This window comes from Anser anser, assembly GCF_964211835.1.
Source record: "Anser anser genome assembly, chromosome: 7".
Classification (NCBI taxonomy): domain Eukaryota; kingdom Metazoa; phylum Chordata; class Aves; order Anseriformes; family Anatidae; genus Anser; species Anser anser.
The window spans coordinates 39,331,217-39,354,514 of NC_139727.1; the positions used below are offsets into that span (position 1 = coordinate 39,331,217).

Sequence of the window (23,298 nt, forward strand, 5' to 3'; positions counted from 1 at the left end):
TGAGGCTTAAAAAAACCTGACCCTAAGTATTGCAGACACTGTTGCAGTTTATGCCATGCTGTTATTTCAAAGTTATGCTAAAAGGAATATTTTGTTAGCATCATATCACAGCTTGCCCTGTTTTTCCTAGTATTTGGCCTGCTATTTAGGGAAAACAGCATAGTTGTCTACTAGCTGGAGTTTTTTTGCAGAAGATGGCCAGAAGGGAAGAGCTGTTAGTACCCAGTAATGAATGACAACACTGAAGTGCAATGCTGAATGTAGCACCAAGGTAAATGGGTTGGAGGGCACTGCTGTGCTAGGTTTACAGAAATGCCAATGTTTTAATCTGCGTGTCTGGAGTTGCAGAGGATGTTTGGAGCACCCTCAGTTGTCTTGGTGTTCTCCACCTGAAGACATCACGTGCATTTGTGGTGTCCTGCCCACCACTTGATCCATCTCAGTGAACACTTGGGCCGAGCACCTCACATTTCCACACAACCGCTGCTTAGTTTCCTCCTTTGTTTCACTGAGCCACAAGCAGTTTTTCCTATTGCCTGCCCTGGTTGCAAGGTTACAACAAGCTCTCCTAATTCAGCTCGGTAGCTTTCCCTATGAAACGTGGGTAGAAAGGAAATAACAGTAGTGCTTTAACCTCTTGAATCTCTTGATGTAAGTACCCTTCCAAGTGAGCTCCACAGCCCTCCAGTTTTCTGTGCTCCCATCTGTAAATTTTGTGTTCTCGCAGCTATGTAAGAGAAGCAAGTATCTCTAAGTTGCTCTCTGTCATCTTTTCAGTCTTCAGTATCTTCCTATAGTTATTTAAGGCAGTAATTTCTAACAATAAATCGAAGTCCTAAGGCAGACCCCCAATTTTTTATTTTTTTTCAGAATAAGAGGAAACAGGGCTGATCTCTTGCTCTGTGAGCAAATGCTCCACTTGAATTGCATAACACACAGCCTTAATGATAAGGCATCATACCATCTTCCCTAATTTAGCTAGTACGTGTTCAATGGTGAGGAGGCTTCCATACCAGAGGAGATGTAAGCCTTGAGCACAGGCACTGAGTTATGTGGGTAGAGAGAGAATACTAGCGAAATTTCCATCGCTGCAGTGAAGGAGCTGCTTTGTTTTTCATTTGTTAGCTGCAATTAGGATGTAAGAGGGCATATTGGCCTATTTGTGCTGAGTTGTGCAAAGTGGAGAGCTTGTCAACGAGACGAGCACACGGGCATGTTTGTTGAGTGTCACAGGTTGTGCAAACTAGACACTTATCATACATTGCTGCATACATTCTGCTGCATCGATGTTGCTCTAGTCTCTGTATAAAACCTGCTTAAGGCTTTCCTAACAGGGCAGTATTTATTTATTTATTTTTTCAAACAAAATTCTTGAAAGAAGCTGGAGGGGGGATTCTCAGCTCCTTTTCACAAGCTATTGCAAAAGAACTGAGAGAACGCCCTTAACTAGATAGCACCACTAGGAGCAAATCATCTTTCATAACACCTGGCACACTGCAATGAGCTAGATCTCATGACCAAGTTAATTTTTTAAGAAATAATCCTGGTTTCCAAGTGCTGGGGATCTGTGTGGGTCACAGCAAATGGATGAAAAACTGCTTCTGGAGCAGCGGTGTTTCAATATACCCCAACCTGTGCCTTCTCGCTAGAGATTATGAATCCGTGAGCACGAGGTGACGGTACAGGAAAAGATCTCCTTGAACCAGGGGCTGAGATTTGTTGACTTCATAGCGTAGAGGGCTGTCTTTTACTTGTGACACTGAGTTATCCTGGATACACAATGATTTTTACATTGCACCTGAGCTAGCAGCAGAAACATTTCAGGTTTTTTATTCATTAGTGGGTGCTGGTGTTTCATCCTTTTTGCTCCCCATTCCACCAAATGCAAATGTCCATGTTTTATCCCCGTTCAAGCTCCTTAAGGTGAAAAATGGTGTTAACAAGTACAATTGCTCCTTTCCTGAAAGTAGACAGTCTGGGATTCCGGAAAAACAGGCAAATACTTCCTCATACAAAAGAAAACAGGAAAGTGGCATCTTGATTTGGATTTAAGTAGCTTATGTCTTTATTCGTTGTAGAAGAACTCTTTCAGTTGCTTTTCCATGTTAGAAAGATAGGCTTGCAATATTTTACTTGATACACCTGCATATGGCACGCATCCAGTGCACAGGAAGATAAAGACCAGCAGCTTTCCATTGCAGTAGGTATTTCAGAGCAATGCTAGAATACGTGAAGTCTCAGCTACGTTTTCATCTAAGCCTGCCACGATACTCCAATTTTGGGGCAGATAGATGAGAAATTGCTGTACTGTTCTTGATTAGCCAAGCTACTGGATTTGGTGCTTCCCTACAGAGGGAACTTGTAATCCCTGTCACTGGGGTAATGGAGTTTGGGGATACTTTAGATAATGGAAAAAACACCAGAGCCTGGACGCTGTAGCCTGCTCGGTGTCGGCTGGACCTGACCGATCCGTACTGAAGACCCGGTGCTTTTCAGCCTGTGCTCGGAGCTGAGCTGCTTCTCTCCACCCATCCTCCGTTCTGCGGGCTTATGTTGAGAAGTTCCGCGCGTTACGGTAACACACATCCCACCGCTTCGGCTGTGGTCAGCACGGGTCTGCTGATGAGCCAGGGCTAACGAAGCGTGCTAGAATCCAGGCTGGGACTGTGCTTAGCCCCACTGCCACGCGGTGCCTGAGCTCGCTCCCCGTGCAGCCACTCGGGCTTATTAATTGGGGCTGCGATCCACAGGCAAGTAACTGCTTTGTGTTTGTTTTCTGTTGAGCAGCTAATGCCCAGACTAAGTAAATTGACTTGAAATATCTAATTAATAAGTAAATAATAGTCCATAAAGAGCAGCTGACTCTGTATGCTGAGATACTACAGAAAAAGAGGCCTTGCTTACCAAAAGAGGTCCTAATGGCTTTTTCGGGCACTGCAAGGAATTCCCTTCTAAAAATGATTGTTAGTTTTGTCCTTGCTAAGAAACAAATTCTAAAAACCAGTCGTGTCCTAACTGACCCTATCAGAAAGCGTGCCGTGCTCCTGTCAGGTATTTAAGGCACCATCTGTGACTTTCATGTAGAGTCATCTGTGACTGTCAGATCCCGTAATTCCACAGGTCACGTTAAACGTTTTAAACAGGATTTTAAACTGAAGTATTTGGTGTGCCTGATGTGTTTTGAAGTTTTTCTCTTCAAAACTAGTAAACATATATATATATATACACGTATTTTAACAGGATTTAAAGTTCAGCAGCCTATTCACATCATTTTGGGGAGGAATAGCAACAGTGGTTTGGGGTAAATTACACACCTGTTTAACATAGAATGGGGAAAAAACAAACAAAAAAAAAACCCTACTTTAGTTGTAGAATCTCAGAGGGAAAACAAAGTCCTATCATCACACCTACAATGAAAATCTCCACTGCATCATCACATATGCAAACTTTATAATGTTGTCGAGAAATACAGCCGAACACTTCTGTTTGCTCTAGAAAAATTTCTCCCTTACAAGAATTTCAAATTACCTTGTCTCTGTGTTCTGTAATGACACTTCATCATTGTTGGTAGCGTGCCAACATGAGCTTAAAAATAGAAAAAATGGTACAGAAAGTGTAGCAATGAACTTTTTCTCTCAGTAAAGGTGAGCCTGATTGATTCCTCAGAAACCTAACTATTCTAAAGTTCTTCTTCCTTTTGGGTTTCTATTTTATGGAGCATAAAATAAAGTCAGGAAGTGGAGGTTGTCGTTTTCTTGGTGAAGAACTCAATAGCAATATCATTTCTGACCATTTCTGGGCATTAGTCTTGTGTCTCTGAAGGATGCAGTTGGTATAAGTTAAATCTACTTTGTTGCAGCAAAGCGAACTGCTGAAGTTGGGTGATTAAGGAAGTTTGAGACTGGTGATTGCCTGTCATTCTCCGACCACCATTGCCATAATTTTAAAGAATCCACCCTATTTGTCTTCTTTTTTAATGGTAATAGTGAGCTATTCTGGTGTGATTCGTATTTTAATAATATATTTAATTCATTATTAAATGTGGTGCACTTCACTGATGCTACACATCCTTAGAATGCTTTTTTTTTTTTTTAATGGAGACTGTGATCACTGCACTATTATTCATTCATTTCAAACCTACTGTCAGCATCAAATCCCTTAAATTCTTTCATTTTCTATGTCTATGTAAAGTATGCATAGAAAGTTATCAAAGTTATACACTTATTTTAAATATATTTTTCAGTGTAGAAGGAAGTTTGAATTCTGCCTTGCCAATATATAGAGAACAATTCCTTCCTAGTATGATAATTATTTTTTTACAGTTAGTTAAGTAATCGATCAGTAATCAGAGGGAGGAAATGTTGCTTTCTGGCCAGATTCTGCCTAGACTTGTCCAGGGAGCAGCAGCATTTCCCAAGCCAGCTAGGTGCTCTCTGCAAACCTGGGGGCAAAGTGCCAGAACCTGGTTCCTGAATTAAGTCTTGAGTTTATGAACCTTAAGCAGTTCTTAGAAAATTGCTGTGAGTTGATGTGAATGTGAGCACAGGGAGAAAACAGTTAAATAAGGGTTATGCGTTCCTATGTCAAGACCACCTTCAATGAAAATGATGCTCAACATTAAATTCAAATTTAGACGGGTTATATCTATGGACTGGATCCCAGGGTTTGAGCTATTTTAGCACTTTGTTTTCTAGCTGAATAAAAAGGGAGCTTTTAGAGCTGAGTTCCCAATTTGTGAACATACTAAATGCATAATTAATACTTGATATACATTTAATATCTGTGTGGCAGTGAATTAATTCATTTGCTACTTTTATATTAATATTTAGTACAAGCTAAACATGAGTAAAGAAAAAATGGTATCCATCCCCAGACAAACAGTGGCGTGTCGACCAGATCCGTACCATTACGGTAGTTCAGGTGGGCAGAAGGTGGACAGCCTTCATCTCATGAGCCTCACAGTCAGGGTGCAACAAGGAAAAATGCAAGACATAGAATTATTTTCTGTAACATAGTCCATATAAATAACTTGCAATTTGTTCTCAAGCATAGCTAGGAGTTTCAAATTAAGGTAACTTTTCTCTCAAACATTTTGATGGCAAATATGAATGTGTGGTGGTCATCCCATGTCTTGTGTCATTTGACATCTCCTGAGTGTACACCTACACTCAGCTCCTTCCAGGAATTTTCATCGACTTTGATATTGTCAAATAGATACCCTTTGGGCTATAAACACTACCAGAAGCCAAATATTTTTGCCTATGTTAAATGCCGAGCTTGAAAGAGCCCTTCAGAGCTGCAACACAGCTGACAATAATTCCCAAACTGCCCTACTTCTATTTCATTCTGCCTCATTTAATGTGTTTCTGGTAGGCTTTTTGATTTTTTCTGAATGACCCTCTTTTGCTCATGCCTATAAAAGGTGAAATCAGCTGGGCAGGCACAGGAATCAGGTAAAGGATTTGCAACTGCTTCTTTTCTAATGAAACTCCGTGGCAAAATGAACCCCAAAAGGTAGTGGTGTCCTTAAAGAATGCAAATTGCAATTCTTTTATTACACTAAAATATCTTCTAAAATGGTCTGAGTCTCATGCTAAAATATTCTGAGTCTTATGCTAGGTAAATATTCAAGGGAAAAATGAGGGTACCTATGCAGAACTTCTGAAAGAAAGTGACACAAAAATAATTTAAGAGAAGCTCAGAAATGCTGTAATGCTTATTTTCAATATAAATTGTAAAATATCCTATGTGGAGATATTTATAACTCTATCACTACCTTGATTTATTTACCTTTGGGATGTGACTTTACAGTGTCTTCTTCTGTCCCCAGGTGTAAGTGATCGTAGCAAAGACTTTATTTATTTTTTTTTTAACAAACACTGTTTGGCTTTCATTTAAAGAAACATCTCTATATTTTTCAAGAGGCATAAACTGAAAACGTAAGATGGAGAAACAGCTCATCCTTAGCATTGGAAGTGTATGTAATTTTTAATATAAGGAGGTGTTAAAGGCAGATGTCACCATAATGTCTTTATTTGCAGTAAAACTTTTGTACCCCGCATAATGTATTACTTGTCCATTGAACTAGGATGTTTTGATGATGGATTTTGAAAGAATGTAATTAAGTTTCTATATATGCCTCACTGCTTTTAATGCCTTGCCCTAGAAAGCTTTTGTTTGACAATAGTACATAAAGTTGACTTTAATTCTGATTTTTTTTTTTAAATAATAAATGTAGCTTTCAGGGATTCCTAAAACTATGCTTACAGTTACTCATGACTTTATTTGGATTTATAGTTTTCTCTATATGTGTCTATATATTTTTACATTTATGAATATATTTTAAGGAGAAGAGAGATATTTAGACAGTAGAACAGTAGAGAATGACTACTAAATAACATTGGTGAAGAGTGGTGGTGAATATCCATGGCCAGGTAAAATAAAAATAAGAAAGAATATCATAGTTTCCTTTCTTTTGATCAGCAGACTGTTTGCTTTAGACCAAATGAGGAAGAAGTGTAAGAAATTGTGGTGCCTGACAGTGCATCAGACTTTTTTTTTTCGTTCAATATATTTGAAAATTATATTTGAAAGGCAAAAACATACATATTTTTTTCTGTCCAAAAGAAACAAGAACATTCGATAAATACCTGCAAGTATGATAAGATAATAAAATTTTCAGTAATGGTATAATATATACTCTCTACAAAGGTTTTTAAATGAAATTTTGAGTAATATTTAACATGGATACAGTAAGATAATAAATATGCAGTCGAAATAGTTTTTGTTTGTTTTTGTGTTTAAGAGCTTGGTCACACTTTTTTAAAACTGGTCACAAAAATATTCACTGCAAGGCTTTTAGTTAACTCAGTATTCATATTTTCTAAGCAATCTTGAACCAGTACTAAAGAAGAAATAAGTATTTTTGGCCTTATTTTCAATAGAGATAGCTGACTTAGTAACATTTCAGCAGGCGACTTTGTCCTATTTTTCTTGGAGCGTTGGTTTGAACAGCCTTTAATGACATTTTGGCTGCTGGGCTGTTGGTCGTCACTGGCCTACATTGGTTCACTCTGGGACGTGTAAACTGTAAGCCTATATTGTAAACTTATCTCCACACTTATTAAAAATATAAGGACTTTCTAATTTCATTGCATAAATAAGGTTAATAAAGCAACCTGATTGTCGTGGAGAGTTTAAAAGACTTCAAAAAAGAAAAAATCCTGACAACATTGGATTTTAATGTTTCAAACCTGTATTGTAATCAATGATATAGTTTATGTATAGATATGTCATTTATTCTTGACTTCCTCTTTCATATCCAATATCCTTTCTGAATACTGTGAGTTCATAGCTCAAAAAAGTTTCTTGGCAGCAAGATCTTCTGCTTAATTACAAGAAAACCTGTATTGGTTTGAATTTTCCACCTTTTAATTTGTATCTTTCCGTGGCATTCCTCTCCTGACTTGACACTAAGGTGCAATGCTATTTTGAGAGAACAGTGTGATTGTAGTTGTTAACCTTGATGCTGAGTTGTAAACACTGTCAGGTTTGATAATTTCCCAAAGGCTGAGATCTGATGGAGCCAATTCTCAAAGATTAAAAGATATCAGGTAATTGATGATCTTTGAGGAGGATGTTGTCTCCATAGATTCTTCTTTCAGCTTCCTTTCTTGCTTCTTTTGGATATAATTTATGCCTTGTCCTCAGCAGAGGAAGAAAAACAAAAGAAATCAAACAAAACAACAACAACAACAGAGACAGGTGGGACTTGCACCCTTTTTTTCTAAAAAAAAAAAAAAAGAAAAAAAAAAAAGCCTGTGACTTGCACTTGTATGTGTACTTGAAAGACTCAAATTTGGGGAGGCAATACACTGGAAGAAGATCTCATGAAGTAACCTTTCCTTTCGTGGAATTAAAAAGGTGATGAAAATCCAAGTAGAATTTTAACTGTCAGGTATATCGGGTCACCTGATAGCTGTTTATGGTACTCAGGGTAGATACAAGTACCTTCTTATGGTTAATTTGAGCACCTATCCCTAGCAGGTAGTTGAATACCTCTGTCTAGAACTATTCCGATTTCAGAACAGCACTTTAAAACTTGTTCCTGACACAAATCCTTTATCGCAAGTGTCCAAGCATTAGGAGAGATTTGGCCTCACTGAACTGTGATGCAACAGTACTTCGAAAGAGAAGTTTAATCAAGTTTGAATGCAACACAATATTTTGTGGGATTGGTGTTGTTTTAGTGTGCACCTGAATGCTTTTCCATTGCAAGAAAACTTCTTAACAATAATGGTGCAATAAACTATTTCATTAACCATAAAACTTGTGTGCCGTTTCCAGAAATGCATCTTTTGCCACTGAGAGTGGGAGATGAAAGGACTGCACAGTATATGCCACATATACTCTCTGAAGAGTATATTCAAATATTTTTTTTTTTCTAAAAAGGAAAAACAAAACAAAAAAGTTAATGTTTAACTTCTGTATTTCAGTTCCTCTGTATTATTTCCTTCAGTGAGAGGATTGTATTTTGGAGCAAAAGGCATAGTTAAAGAAGTGCTCGTGGAGCGGAGTGGAAATTGGGATTTTCTGCATTTAAGAGCCTTTACCAGGCTCCTGGATAGTTATGAAAGAATAGAAGGAAATCTAAATGGCTACTGTATGGCTTAGAAATGAGCTCACGAACTTGTTTTTTTTAGTTTCGGAGGAAGTTGCATCTACCTCTTTATGAATGCCAGAATACTGGTATTCGTAACTCAACGTTATGAATTCTCTTTGAATACCAGGGGAAAAAAAAAGAAAAAAGAAAAAAAAGGTATCCTTGCCCTTAAAAGGTCAAAAAAAAAAATCCTAAAAATCAATTAATTAGAGCTGTAATTTTTATTTAAAAATTGTGGTCTTCTTAACCACCTAAAAGCACATTTACTAAGGCAAAGTAAGGCAAAGCACACTGTTGTAAATTTTTGGTTTTCTTTGAGAGAGATATTCCACAAGCTAACCAAATGTGCCAGTTGTGTGAATTTTGTAATTAATATTTTGCATATGTTCATAAAGCTCTGAATGACCTATTTTTAAATAAAGGCCAATGGTAACGCCCTGTGGGAGGGTCAGACAGATCATTTTGTCAGAAATCGCATGTAAGAGGAGGGCCAAATTCACTTTAGTTGGACCCACTGAGAACAAGTTTCAAGCCAAAACCTTCAACTAAATTTACAGCTACAGCTGAGACTTCTAGCAATCTGACCTGGTAGCTGGACCAGGTTAAAACACACAAACAAAAAAACTTTAATATGTTCTCTTATTATGTTCTAGTCTGTCAAATTACCAAGATAAAATCATTTTACTACTGTGTTCTGAGGTGTCTTTTAGAGTTTGTGAATTACTTCCTAGCCCTCCTCGTAACAGCACGGTTCCTATCAGCAAAGTCAGGCCCACCAATTAGCGCAGGCTAATTCTTCTCCTTTTTATACGTGTGCCTCCTTTGTTATGCCGTACATTGTTCGCTGGTTGGTATATCTAATGACAATTAGGGAATGAGGCAGACACAAAGACTAATTTGATCACCCAGAGACCTGCCTCCCAAGATCCCTGTGTAGTCAGCGGAGACACAGCACTACCTCCAGGGCACTCCAGCTGAGGTTTCAGCTCGCCTTCGCCCTCTAGAGAAGCCTCCTTCTTTCCATTAACTACAGGGAAAGACTGGCATCCCCAGGCAAGAGATGGCCCCTCTCAACCACGCTCCCATTTTAATAAAGGAAGTCACCGCCAGAGTTTGACTTTTGAGTTTCAGGGCGAAGGCTGCTCGTCCGCCGCAGTGGAAATGGGCCCGGTCCTGCCACCCGACGGAGCTCACCCCGGCCCAGCTCCCGGCCTGGCTCCGTAGGCACCTTTTGCCTCCGGACTCGGCGATTCCCTTTGGGCTCACTTCTGTGTGCTCTCGGGACGCTGCTGGCCTCACCGGGAAGACGGAACGAAGGAGGAATGGCAGTGGGGTGAACCTTTCACGTGAATTGAAGTCATTAAGTAACGTTGAGGGGGCCATCTATTTCACACACCTATTCATCACTGTAACTATAAAAGTGTGCTTTTAAAGTTTCCCTTACAGTTTGGAAAAAGCAAACAGAACCCTTAGAGCTCGTTGCAAGCTGCGTTGCCGCTTTTATTTCCAACTTTTAAGAGTCCAAATCCTCCTGTGCTGTGCTAGGCTAGCGAGGCAGACCTCGGCTGTCCTGTACGAGGCGCCGTGCTGCAGGACGAGGGGCCTACCTCGGAAAGGTTCAAAGTGCCCCCCCAGAACGAGCGCTCCCTTTCTTAGCACTTGGCCACTAATACAGCTGTGAAGAGAAACAGTCAGTAAGTGGATCTAACGTCTTTTCGTACCTAAAATTGCCTTGTCATCTGAGCAATGAATTCTCTGGGCTTTATGATGGAATAGATTGCAACTGAGCTTTCTTTTGGGCAGGGTAGCGGACTAATTTGCTAAACTGCTTTCACAGCCCAGGTGTGTTGAGAACGGAACCAAAATTATTAACCTTAATACAATTTTTAAACAATTATTAAGCTAATCGGATGCAAATTAAACAAAATGAACCTATAAATATATGTGTTTTTCAAATTAGTAATTGGATTTTTTGATGATCTTTGGCTTGACATTGATAAGCTGCTTCTCATAACAGTCTAATTAGGCAATATGTAAACTTTGGCATTCGGTTCTGTCCTAGTGGCTTTTTCAAATGATGTTTGTAAAATTTGCAATTTCATATTACAGATTAAAAATTAAAAACTGCAGGAGGCTAACATTAAAATGAGAATTCATTTCATGGAAAGCCCTGTAGACAAAATTCACCCTAATAGAATTGTGCATAAGGGGCTGCAAATCATGATCTATAGTTACACAGGGGAAGGCTTGTCAAAACCAGTATTGTTGGCCTGTAGTTCTATTCACAGTATTAAACCCATCAGTGAAGTCACTTTGGGGAAAATGCGAACATTATCAAAGAACAGTAAATTAGCAAGAAATTAAAGCATATACCCTTGCATTTCCAAAACAAAAGATCCCTTCATTAAAAACCTTTCATCAGTGGTTTAATATTCATAGCAGTAATTTGCATAACTAAATCAGTTTTCACTGATGAGAGACGACCAAAGTTTTTTCACTAATTTCTTTTTTGAATGAGCTCTCTAGTTTTTTGATTAAAATTTCACACCAGTAGTTGGGCAGAATTGAATACATGACTTAACCGTATTTGTGAGTATCATCTTTTAAAACGCCAGGTTAAATGTTGCTGTTGTGTAAAAAAAAAAAAAAAAAAAAAAAAAAAAAAGCTCAAGCTGCTTTGTTACCTTAGCAGAGCATATCCCCACCTTGCCTCAGATCCTGGCTTATGCTAAATTCTGAAATTCTGATCCTGAAATACATGGTTGTGGGGTTGGTGTTTATTAGTTTGTTCTCTGCCTTTTCATGCCTTTTCTCATACCTGTACATGTACACAGAGCCAGGAGCGGATCTGACAGAGCCGATCTGGTAATTAAGAGAAGTCATTAGACTACAAATGCTAAGAACTTTTTAATATCTTGGAAAGTGATACCCTTTTCCAGGTTGTTTTTTTTTTTTTTTTTTAATATTTTGAAAAGACCAGTTCCCTTGTGAGAAGCAGGAAGGAAAGAGGAAATACACTTGCCTCGGGGAATGAAGACAGAACGACTTTTTCAATGTGCAAAATACATGGCTCAGGACCACGTAGCCCTTACTAGAAATCAGCTTAAACAGCAAGTTCGAGATATAATGAGAGCTAATTCTGTCTAAGTCACTGAGAGATTAAAGTGAGTAACCAGCTGTACAATATTTACATGTAGGTACTCTGGGCAATGATTTGTTAAACTGAAATCATTTAATTCATTTGAATTCTGACGTGGCATCAGTCACTCAGTCACTCAACTGCATTGAGAACAGGCCAGTTACAGATGCAGTTTTAGTGTTTACAGTCACATAACCTGATTTCAAGTAAATTAGTTTCAAACAAATGTCCATGTTCAAAAAAAGATAGATTGATTAACAGTTATGAATTTTTATCATTTTTTTTAAATGGCTGACACTGAAGCTTAAATTAAAGCATAAAAAGATGATTAAGTGAAAACGAAGAGGTTCGTTTATTCCATATGCAGAGGAGCAGAAAACAGCTGTAGCAAGACTTAGAAAAGTCTAATTTCTCCTTTTCTCCTCCAGAAGTTTCTGTGCTGTTATTAGATCTGGAAGAGTACTTTTCTAAAATGTTTAATGCATCCTTTTTGCTCTTAATTGTCTGAAGGTGTGATCTTCCAAACTATTTCTGCTTTAACCAGTAACTTTATTTCCATAACTTTCTATTTCATTTCTATTAATTGTATTTTAGTTCTACTATTTTATTTTAATTTATTAATTAAAAATGAATTGTACAGCAGATCTCATTACAGGTGTTTCTCTACTGCCATGCTGCTTGCTAGGAAGAAGTTATCAACCTGGGGGCTGGAGGGTAAGGTTTTGCTGCTTACGTGCTACCTTTGCATCGTGCAGAGCATGCAATGTGCTGGCTACCAGTCCCGGCCAAAACTTCTTGCAAGTTGGAACTGCAACTTTGTTGGCCTTGCCCGATGTTGTCATGCACAGGGAAGGGTTTCCTTGCCTCATTCACCATCTTGGCAAAGCATGAAACCGGCGCTAGAGCTGTTGTAGATCAGATTCACTTGTGATGTCTGTCCTACCCCAGTCTCCAGTTTTCTCACCTTAGCTGAAGATGAGATTATGAGAGGGCTGTGGTGGTGTATATGGCTGGTGGAAGTCAGTTCACATAAACCTGAAGGTTATGTGTAATAACTAATTACCAAATAGTGAGGTATTTCCATATTCACTAAACGCTTTCTTTTACATCTATATGTCATTCAGGATCTACCCAGAACCAGGTCATATATTTCTGTTTAGATGCTCTTCTTACCAAAAAGTAACTTAACAACTTCATGAAGTTTTGTTTCACTGTGGTTAGCATGACTGAAAGATCTTTCAGTAAGTAGACATTCTGGATTTTATAACCCAGTGCTCTTCTGCATTTAATGTAATGAATATCATTTCTATTTAGATAAAAGGATTGTACACAGGTCTAAGACCAAAGTAGCAACCTGCCTCAGGAGCTGGCACTGTATGGACAAGAGGTCTTTATTTTTTTCAGAATCCCTTTTGTCTTTTTTGGATACCAACAAATAATATTGATACAGATACTAACAGGCTGTTCCAAATCTGTGTCCCGTTTTGAAGAAAGCTTAGTCAATTCCTCAACAGACAACTTAGATTTATTTCAAGGGTTGTGAGGTTTATTCAGATATTTATGGTTAGTTGTGTGAACTGACTGGAGCATTTTGCTCACGTACCCTTATTACTGTCTTCAGACAACTTTCTCCCTTTGCGCCAAAGTGGCAAACCTTTGTGCAATCCAGCATGTATCATATCACTGGTAAGAGTTACATTTTTTAAACCAAATGTTCTGCTCTTGGAATGTTCCATATTATAGCTCTAAGCTTTGTCATCCCTCTTTCCTAGACTGTTTTTCTAATTTATTTCTAATCCAGTGAACATATTCTGTATCATTGAAAGGGCTGTAAACTTCTGACTGCTAAAGTGATAGAAATTGGATCTGAAAGAAAATTAGAATAATCACCTCCAATTACTATTCATACCACTCTGAAAATTGTGTAAACAATTTGAAGATTTTTGTGGATTTTATTCTCCCTGGAAGTAAATTTAGGGTTAGTGAAATATACCAGGGTGTCCCTAAAGGGCATTATCTCCATACCAGCAAAGGTGGGTGTTTCATGATATGTGTGTATATATATATATGTATGTATATATATATATACACAAATGTATATGTATGTGTATATATATATATTTGTATTCTTTGGTCATTTATTTGGATAATTCATTAAATTAAAAGAACTATTTCATTGTTTTCTTTCACTCAGAAATTAGCATTAATAAACATTGTCCAAACCTGAAGGAAGGAGAGGTAAACAACAATTGCTTGTTGTTTGCACTAATCAAAACTATTTGTATGAATAGTAAAATATCCCCTTCATTACTTCAGAAGTCATGACAATAATGAACATAAAAGAATTCGTGTACTATTAATTATGCATATCCTTAAAAGTGCCTTTAAAAGAAGCAAGTAGAGCCCTCTAAAATAATGAGATTATAATATCTCAGCAAAGATACAATTAAAACAGAAATCCCATTCTTTCGATCACCCCACATCTAGAATGCATAGCATCAGTTCATGGAGCACTTTGTCCCATGTGATAACCTGGATATGCCTATAATAGTAACACTGAGAGTCTTGATCTCGATGCTCCAAAAATTTCGGCTGAAGATATTAAAGTTATATTTTTAATTCTGTTGATGAAAATCTCACGAGGAAATTTCTGTGGGGGCAAATCCACTAAATTGCCACACTGTGAGCTAAACACGTCACTGTGTGTCCAGTATCCAGGGAGTGTGTTTGCACTGCAAACATAATCACCTTCCATTCTAAGCACAAATATCTTTTCTTCAAGCTTGCCCATTCTAACGTAAATCCTGAACAGGCTCTGCATTAGAAAAGTATAGCAAACTTGAGCTAAATAGCCCACCAAACTCTAAACAAGTATAATAAAGTCTCCATTAAAAATAAACAACCTATTTTCCATCACCATATTCCTTTATAATCACCTAAATAACAAGGCAGGAGAACAAAAAAGTGCAGACGGATCAGTGTGCTTGCTTAATTATACAGCTATAAGAAACTTGGATAATATAATCATGAATGTAGTTTAAAGTATATATATAATATATAATAATATACATAATAATAGTATAGTATATACTATACTATATAGTATATAGTATGGTATATATAGTATAATAATAGTAGAAACTAAAATTTTGCTATTAAGCTGTTATTGATTTATTACAGACTAAACTACAGATTTTATTAAAAACAGATTTAAACATAAAATCTCCACAATTATTGTCTTTTCATAGTAATTATTTGTAAACTGTGTAGAATAACAATTTTAAAATGGAAGATGAGACATGTGGGAAGCTAACTTTACTATGCGTAAATAACTGGGTAAAATAAACTTTGTTCTAAATATTATTCTTACCTCGTTTGAGGTTTTGCTGTTATTGTAGTATCTATGGAAGTAGTGTGTCTGTAACTAGCCAAAATATTCCATACAAAACTTTTTTGTGGTTTGATTTTTTTTTTTTTAATATAATATCATCTGGATTTCTAAAGAAATCCTAGTGGTAGCCCCTGACCCAAATGTACATCAAGTGCTGTTCCCCTATGGCCCTGGCCTATTTATTGCTTTCCTAACTACTTGAGTTCAAATAGGAGCTCAGAACAAAATTGAAAATGAGCTTGGGGTCTTTTTCTAGTCCCAATTTGTTCAATTCCAAAACCACTACCCAATTTAACACAATTGGCAGCGTCTGCTCAAGAGAGGGCAAAGGCTGGAATAACAGGGATGCAGAAGGGCAGGACTGAAGTGTACTGGCAAAACAGCATGGAAGAGCGTTTCCAGCGCTGCGATGGCTGATGTAATTTCTCAGCTGTAGGAGCGTGACAATTAGCATGCAAAGCTGAAGAATGCAAAAGGGAAGTTTATTTTCTAGTGCCTCCTCACAATGCGTATTTGAGTGTGTAATGTACTCTGGAAGCAATGCAACTGAATTATTACTCATGACCAAATAACAATGCATTGCTGTTTGACAAAGGTACAGTAGCGGTAGAAAACAGCTGATAAAGAAGTGGTTTTGCATGTTATCAGTACAAAAAAATCTGTTTTCCCAGTTCTCTAAAGTAGAATTATGAACTGTCATGTACTTAATTAATAGGTGCTTTACTACGCAGACAAAAGGTTTGTGGTTGAAAGAGCAAGTTTCTGGACACCTTTACTACCCACCGAAGTCAGTGACAGTTAAATGCTCAGCACCTTGCACAGCTCTGGTTTGGAGCTTAACTGGTTGCCCATAATTTAAACATTTATCTTATTTTTATACAGAAGCATGACTTCATTTGAATGGTTTATACGAATGCCTTTTCAGAATGAAATCATGTTAAGACAGGTAAGTAAATATTTGTCTATGAAGAAGGCTGAAAATGTAAATGAGAAGTAATATAAATAGGTCTTGTTCTTTTCCTAGGGAAAAATCTTGAAAAGTATAACATGAGATTACTCTAGGAACAGCAGTTTAAGTAATCTATCTAGTAACCTTCATGTACCAAGACCCATCTTTTTACTGCTTCAGATTTTCTGGCATCAGCAGTTGATTTGTATTGTCTCCTGCAAGTGATTTTGTAAATACCTGACCATTAGCAGTTTAATTATTTTTGAATATACAATAAGCATACATGAAAGCTGTCCTTTTATAAACTACTAGTAAAATCAAACAATGAAAGCCCAAAGTTACAGAAGTAACAAAATCAAAGCCTTAGAAGTGAAAAAACTCAAACAAGCTTTCTGATTTGTTTGAGGTATTGTTGGAGTGATAGAAAAACATATGCAGAAAGAAACATTACTCTGGAACCATTTCTTTAGATTTTATTACTGTTCTCCTGACATTTTTTCCCTTAGCTTCATGTGTACTTGATGCCAAGAGACATCCATCACCCAGCGAAGCAGATGCTCAGTCTAGGCAGAAATAGAATAAAACTTTTAATAATTTTGCTTTTGAAATATTGAGCTGATCTTATTTCATCTGTGTTCTTAAAGAACACTTATTAAAAACACACATACTTAAATGTGTGATTTATATAGATTGTATGTGAAGCTGACTTCCTCTTACAATAAAATGAGCCTATAAATGCCTCAACTAGAAGCATTTACTCTTGTCAGGTTAAAACAAACAGATAAAAACAAACAAACAAACAAAAAAAACACGCTCTTCTTCCCAGATGTATATTTCAAAAAGAGACTATAATGGGAGGAAAAACTTTTCAAGGATTCACTATGAAGCATATGGATACAAGTATAAGAGAATTTGCAGTAGATTTGGCTTTAGAAAAGATGGTGCAATTAAATGTGAATGAGGTATTTGCTACAATACTTTTAATCTTACAAAATTGTAAAATATGATTCTTCTTAGACTCTCACCTTTCTCTTTTGTCCAAGAAGTCCTTTGTTGTTGCAGGCATTTACACACTACTAACATCAAAATAGATTAGGAATTGCCAAGTATTTATAGTTCCTTTCCATTATTCTGAAATCCTTGTCTCACTGGGATCAGCCTACAAACAACATGTACATTTTATCTCCTGCACTTTCATTTCTCTCTCATAATCTCCCACTTTATAGTAGAATTTTTTGTTTTTAGTCCTGTCAATTTAGCATCATGGGATAAAGATTGCCAGCTGCCCCTGTCAGTCCATTAGTTCCAGCACAATTCTAATAGTCTCCTCCCATGTAATTCTGCCCTGCACAGGTCACCTGTACATGTTTTCAAACAAAAATAAAAACAAAACAAAACAAACAACAATTGTTCCCCATATTCAGAAAATCAGAATCATGAAGTTTCTGCATCTAGAAACAGGATTTCTGACCTTTTTGTTGAATATTTCATATATCCCATTGATACTTTGAACCTTATTGTTTCCATGCTATTTGTGACACATTAAGTAAAGTTGGCAATTCCAAAGTTGTATCAACTTCTGTAGAAAATTGGCTTGAATTTTGATACAAAGTGACAGAAATGTAAGTCGGATTTTGTTATGAACATAAATTATTAATAACAGTAATAATACCTGTGCGTCAACCCAGACTGAAAACCATAGGAGAGATCTTTGTAGTTTAACAGACTTCAGAATAGAAGTTTACCTAATTTTGGAAACCCGAATTAGCTGACAACAAAGTTTGCTTTCTAAAAGAAAAGCACTGTCAGCAATAATGATGGCCAAATTTTACTATTTGGCAGGATTTTATTTTATTCTATTTTTTTCTACCAAGCTTTAAAGGGCTTTTGCTCACCTTCTTGGAAACTGAAAGATGCTAGTTTGGTCACCAGAGGCCACCATGCAGCACATTGCAGTGGGGCAAACTCACCCCTGGGGTAACACCGTCGGCTTCAGTGAAAGTGGGCTGAATGTGGCATAGAGAGAGGTATGGTTAAAAATTAATAAGCAGCTGAGCAGATGCCAACGGCTGTAATGTTCAAACAAAATGTGTTCCGTTTTTCATATTAAGGTCTACATAGACGTACCCTTCATCACCAATATCCAGGCTTTTTTTTTTTTTTTTAAACTTGCAGAAAATGGAGGGAAAATCATAACATTCCTAAATGGGGAATAGTGCTCGACGTTAAGTATTGAACTTTTGGCTTATTCTAACTCCTGTCATCAAAAATTCTCAATATATCTTCAAGAAAGAGTTTCTTTTTGCCTTTTTCCTTAATATTACCTGAACCAAATAGGATCTTCCTATATACTCTCTCAGGTTTGGATGAAGGTTTTGGTGTTTCTTTTAGAATACCCTCCAAGATATTTCTTCCCCAGAGGTTCAGGTGAGCCCAGGCGAGAAGTTTCGTACAGCTGAGGCCAGGGAACTTGTCTGAGGGGTCTGTAAAAACCAATGGCCAAGAGGACTTTCAGAGCTCCGAACAGAACAGTTGCTCTTACCATTCCAGTGCAGGTCTGGGCTACAGAAGTCCCTCAGTAAGTAACCAGGTAAGACACACAGGGAGCTCTTGTTCATCTTCTCCAGGTGAGCAGGCAATGGTCTTTCCACCAGTCCTTCCAACACTGAGCTGTTCTGATGGTTTTATAACCACCCATCAAATGTTTGCAAACTGCATGTATCTCAAGTGCCATCATGTCTCAGGGTTATCTTCAGTGATAATTCAGCATAATTCTCCTGGACTGGGGAGCAGGGTGACTACGTTTCTTTTTTTCTTCACCTGTAGTATGGGAAGAGTTGACAAGATTTCCCTCTGCTCTGAAGAGAATGCACTTTCTTGCACTTTTCTTGTGTGGTGAATGGTAAAGTGGGATTTGAATGCACTAGGAAATAGTTAGACATTTAGTCTAAGCAGGAATATTTAGATATTTAGAAATATTCCCAGAGAGAAAGGGAATTAAATATGATATCAAAGAGACTGGCAGGAGAGTGAAGAGTGCTATTTTACATAAGTATCGGCCTTAGTAGGTTACTAACAATCAATTTGCAAAGAAGTTGGAGAGACAGGATTTGTCTGGACTCATTTTCAAGTCTTCAGATTTACTTAATCTGGTTAGTTTTGGAAATATTCTGACTTTTAAGGGTCAAAAAGTGTTTTGCAGTGTCACGAGCAAGTAGGGGAACGGTCAGAGCAATGCAGAGCCTTCAGTTGGAAAGCCGGTTCCAGCTGCCTTGCACAATACATGGAACACGAGAAAGTGTCTCTGGTATCTTCACTTCCTGAAAACACCTCACAATAGTTCTTCACAAAACCAAGGCCATCGCATCCAGACACATCCGTATGTCTTTTGCAAACTGTGAGTCCAGACCGGTGAAGTTTACCTGCTCTCTCGTGGTTCCAGCTGAGGGGCGAGACTGAGATCCAAGAACAGGGTTGACCCATGCACCTTGGGATTCCCTTGATATAAACTAATATATGTTTTCTTAGATGCTAGAATGCAATTAGTCTGTGAACTTGGTATATATATATGTTTTTTTTTTAATTCAACCTAAAACTCTCTGCTTTCTGGGTCTCCATAACATCCCTTAGTAAGTCCTGCCTGCAGAATGGTTTCTTAATCCCTATCCTGAAAATGTTGCAAAAGCAGAAACTTTTGCTCATCACATCCCTGTACAAGTGCCAGCAGATCTGAGCCCGGGAGGAGGCAAGTCCAGGATTTCTGCCAAGCGCCGTTTCCCCGTCTCAGGCCCTGGCACCGCTGTAGGTCTCCTTTCCTATTTTCTCATCATCTTCAGGACCACTGGGAGGCTCAGGCAGTACTCCGGCCACATCATTTTGATAACCCAGCACAGGACACACGTTATTGATTCTGAAAGTGTCGGATTTCTTGGGCTATCAACTGAACCTTTCATTCTTTCCCAAATTCCTGTTGCAGACTTACAGACAGATGTTATACCTTGTACTTCACTTGTAGAAACCCTAGTTTAAGTCTTTGCCCGAGTGAATTCAGGAGAGAGAAGGAACAGAGAGCCAAGACATAGGACATCCATATGGTGGGTCTCCCTTCCTTAGAACTTAAGTGGTGAAGAAATGAATCACGTGGCTTGAAGGGTTATCCATTTTCTAAAGGGGTATCAATAATTCTTAACTGCTTGTAATCTCTGTAGCCATCTTTTTTTCTGAGCCTGGTGTAGCTGTATCTAATATCTTTATATTGTATATCTAGCTATATGTCATATAAATTTCTGTCTGGCTGTAAATCATCTTTGTCACCCAGAGGCTCTAGGTTCACACCCAAATTTACATTTGAGATTTTTGTATGTTGCAAGCATATTGCTAGGTAATTTTTTAATCATTGCTATAAGAACAAAGTGTGCTGCCATCTCACCTCTCTTTATGTAGAGATATATTACAAAGTGTCTCATGCCCTGCTTCCTCTGAGGTGCCCAGCAAAAAGAGAGAAAGCACCGAAAAATTAGTAGTTTGTAATGTCCTAAGCCTATGCATGTCATTGTTATTAACTCTTTTATTATTATTTTTGTCTCCTTTATGATATTTTGATTGCATATAGTCTTTCCTGACCTTTGATTCAAGTGGACCCAAGCTTATCTTAATTTATTTTCACAAGCATCTCTAGCTTTTCTGAGTAACACTGGTGATGTTCGGGAGTGTACTAGTTCAAGGGGCACGTAATTTGCTCATATGAATACATCAGTTTGCTTATTCTCGGCAGGCTTTTCTTTCAGGACTACTTTTGGGAAAAAGCTGAGAGCTCCACCGCAAAGCCAGGCACCCTCAGAGCCTGGTTCCAAGTCTGGCTCATCCAGGTCAAAGCCTGGATGAGAAGTTCTTCAGCGGAGATGTGTTCCTTCCTCTGGGGAAGTGCCAGGTGCCTTGTCTACAGTTCAGAATAGGTTAGAGTTCAGAGAAAGAGAAAACCCAGAGCTGCAGCTGAATGGGACTGCTAATACAGTTTCTGCTATCTATCTTTTATCCCTGCTAAATGGAATTTCTGCTGGTGGATTTTTGTTTCAGCAACAAGGGATTGAATGATAGTTGCAGTGTCCCCACCCTAGCCTTGCTTTTAGAAGTCAATAATGGTTGAAGACTATCAGCTATAGTCACAGTGGGTATGGTAATTCATAAAGAGCCCGATCTATTTGTGTTCCTCGGGCAAAGGACCATTTAGAAAAAGAGTAGGTTCTGCGAACAGCATAATAACTCTGGCAAAGTGGGAAGAAAGAGGTATTTTTGTCAGGGTGGGCAAGTGAACACATCCTTCATTTCATTTTCATTTTCTGTTTTAGGACTTGTGCAGAGTGGAATCCTGGCAAAAAGCAGTCCTGCTCTGAGGAGCGAAAGAGTAAGTAGACATCAGCTGCTGTCGTGGAAGCCAGTGTGAAGATGGGGCAAGTCCCTGAAGTTCTCTCATTTCCCTCTTTCTACAAAAGTTTTTTATTCACACTGCATTGCTTCATGTTTGCTAATATTTGTAAATATTTGACCTTTGCAAGTACAAATGCATAATGAATTGTTAACCTAAATATAAATGCCCCCCTTTTATCTATGATATTTATTTTTTTTAATAGATATGAAAAGAATAAATGAAGACATGATGATACACAGTATTTTCAGGCTACAGAGTCCTTTCAGAGGACCACTGTCACTTTAAATTACTTTATTCTATACAGCAGTCTTGAATATTGTCAGATAGTGATGCAGACCATGGTCTTTATTATTTAAAAAAAAAAAAAAAAAAAGTCAAGTCACAAATTTAAAAGTGGCTGTTGTGAATAGGGACCTACTATACTCTATCAAAAATGTCATGATTTTAACGTACATAGTTACACAACACTCGAGTGGCTCTTCAGATTAAAGGCTGCCCAAAATACACTTTGACACAATAGACTGTAGCTGCTCCAGTCCAGTCCATCACTGCAATATACTACAAATTGATTCTGAGCACATATTGAGCACACATCTCCAGAGAGGTGCACTTTGGTGCTTATTCAAAAGCAGTAGCAAAAATGGAGTATTGTACTTTTTGTGTCCAGGATATTTTTTTTGATTTTTTTTTAAATCTATGCACTACATTGCTTTAAACATTCAAAAATATTTGTCCTCAATGAGGGTGAAAACAAAATATAATTTTTAAAAAAATTGTTTTAATTATTTTGTCCTCCAAAGAGCAATTCAGGAAAAAAAAATAATGTTTTTGCATTCACCTAAATGAGAATTAGACCAGAAGATTTCAAAGTCTTCACAGCTATCCAATATTATTGCTCGGTCAGGAGTTGGTCAAAGGTTCTACCTTCAGAACTGCTTATGGGAACTTAGAGAGGTTTCAGTCCCTACGTGTTGCATCTAAGTAGATCACATAGTGGTGGCTTAGAGAGAAGGTTACTAAACTGGAGCTACATGGCCTTGAGAATGATCTCCAAAGTGTTTCCCAGAAAGAAATGGGAGACAAAAGCTGGGTCAAGGCTGAGATCATTTATAGGACAGGCTCACCACTGGCTATGCTTTCCTCACCATAATTGAAACATCTCCCCCTGGAATGTTGCTTCCATCCTTGTGTTTTGTCAGCTCCCCGTTATTTCTGCCCCCCTACACTTTGGCATTGCCATTTAATGCTTTGTGTTTGTTTTGTGATTTCTTGCTCCTTAGGTCTTGAATCTTTGTGTTATATCTAGCAGGCACTAACTAACAAAACAATGTTATATAGCACTCCAGTGGTTGAAGATGGCAGAAAATAAAGCATGATCTGGAGTAAAAAGGTACTGCAGAGGGAAAAGACAAATGGGGGGGATAGCTAAACCTGAAAAGTTCTGTCCAGGCTGCTATTTATGTGAACCTGCTAAGATCTTGTCTGATGTCTTGAAGAACACATTAGATATCCTGAAATATAAAAAACACATTGATGTGAGGCAGGTAGAGTTAAATTCTTGTGAGGAACAGAGGAGAAAAAACATGCTGTAGGGTTGTGCACAGAAATGTTGCCACATAAGTGCATGTTTTGTTGGTGTTGGAAATAGATAAGTCAATGTGATTGCGCTGTTCCGTGTACTTTAGTGGGTTTATGTTAATTTCTATCAGATGAAGCCTGAAACTTAGCC

The 23,298-nt window shown here is 37.8% G+C and overlaps 1 long non-coding RNA gene across 1 annotated transcript; it reads left to right on the top strand.

The window, feature by feature from the left end:
- The first annotated feature begins 4,187 nt into the window (after positions 1–4,187).
- Positions 4,188–21,845, top strand: LOC310902648. Its single transcript, XR_014586869.1, has 4 exons — positions 4,188–5,514; positions 16,075–16,138; positions 18,561–18,731; positions 21,490–21,845. It is a non-coding gene; the product is annotated as an uncharacterized lncRNA (long non-coding RNA).
- Positions 21,846–23,298: the final 1,453 nt, after the last annotated feature.